The sequence below is a fragment of the Bactrocera dorsalis genome, chromosome 3 (assembly GCF_023373825.1).
Source record: "Bactrocera dorsalis isolate Fly_Bdor chromosome 3, ASM2337382v1, whole genome shotgun sequence".
In the NCBI taxonomy this organism is placed as follows: domain Eukaryota; kingdom Metazoa; phylum Arthropoda; class Insecta; order Diptera; family Tephritidae; genus Bactrocera; species Bactrocera dorsalis.
This window is the reverse complement of record NC_064305.1, coordinates 38263625-38265465: the sequence shown is the minus strand read 5'-3', so window position 1 is coordinate 38265465 and position 1841 is coordinate 38263625.

Here is a 1841-nt window from a genome sequence, read left to right as displayed (position 1 = left end):
ACCTTCTGTTCTTTTGCGTTTTCCAAAAACCAATGGTTTCGGTTGCAGCTGTACATACGTAGGAGCTTGTTTCCATATACCTAGTTGTTGACGAGTGCTCTCAGAGAGCAAGTCAAGTAGAAAAACGTTCGGCTATCTGTTGTGATGTCAACCTCTACCCCTAGTTACTTAGCTGAGGGGGATAGAGTGTTGTACCATTTAGATTTTGGTTTTGATTGTGAATAGCAACAGTTCTTTTTTATTAGGGTTGACACCTTGTCCATTGTTGTAGGTTTAATCTGCGTAGTGCTACTTTCATAATTGTCATGTTGACGGAAACATGCCTGATACCAATAACAATATATCGTCTGCATATACTGTTGCTTTCACCCCTCCGCCGTTTAGTTGGACCCAACGAATAGAAACGGGAGGGGATCCCTACTTTATGCGTCGCTCTGCTCATATAACTTGTTTGTGTTGCAGCGTCGTTTGAAGCTATCATCTTCCTATTCTTAAGCATCGATTGTATCCATCTCCACACCGTGTCATCTAAGCCGCCATGTGTCACAGTATTAATGATCGTGCTTACTTCCATTTATAGTGTAGTGATTTTATTTTTTATTGTTATCGCATAGTTAAGGGCAGTTTTGGTTGACCTTTATGTATGCATGTTGGGACTTCGATAACACATCCGCCAAGGTTATTCTTATATATAAGTCCATTAGTATTTCTAGTATCTACAGCATAAAGAATGTGAGGCTTATCGGTCTAAAATCCTTAGCATTATCATGTGTTCTTCTGTCTGGTTTTAGTAGGAAACCACTTTTAATTCCTTTCCAACTTCTTGGGATGTAAGACAGTTGAATGCTCGCTTTGTATATATTTTAAAGCCTTTGAACTATTGGTTCTTCCGGTTTTTGCAGCATGGACATAATCCCGTCTGAACCTGCCGCTTTAAAGGGTAAGAAACTATTTATGATTTATTAATTTTCCTTTTGTTTACTATCAAGTCTAAATAGTTAGCTAGGTTTGCTAGTGGTTCTGGTTGTACGTCCGTGGTCGCTATTTGCTGACTCTCAGGGAAATGCGTTTTAACAAGTACCTCCAGAGATTCTCCTACAGAGGAGGTCCAAACATTTCCTTTCGCCTTTATGTAGGCAGTATTGGTGTGTGCTTTGGATAGCATTTTACTAAGCTTAGCGGTTAGTTGGCTTTCTCGACAACTTTTTTGTATTTTTTTCTGATATCTTTGTAGAGTTGGCAGATTTTGGTTCTGAAACACTGATTGAAAGATTTCCTTAATTATGTTCTCAGGTTCGTAAGCTCACTGTTTCACCGAGGAGGAGACTTTCTATTTTTCAGGACTGTTAGCGGAGCGGATTTAGTGAATATTGTTATTAATATTTTTTCTCTCCTCTCTACTACTGTATGAAGTTCTTCAGAGTTACTCATACTATTTTTTTCTCCTTTTTCAAGGCCTTTTATTGCTACGAGTAAAATTTTCCCTAAATTTTCTAGTGTTTCGATATTTGAGAGGAGTGCTGAATTTCTCGCGATCGGAGAAGTGTATCTAGGAGTGATCCGACGTGGATGGCTCACTGGACACTCTCCAATCATTCACAACGAGACTACCTGTGTCTGTTGATAACGTGAGATCCAGTACTTCCTTCCAACCCGGAAACCTTAAGAGATTGGGAAAATAAAATTCGGCCAATCGCCTTTTTTGCATATATTTAAATTACTATTTAAAATATATTGTAAGAGCGACTCACCTCTGATGTTTATACTGGAGCTTCCCATATGGTCTGCCTTGCGTTGGCATCACACATTTGTTGTCCTCGATTAGTCTTATGAGTGATGCT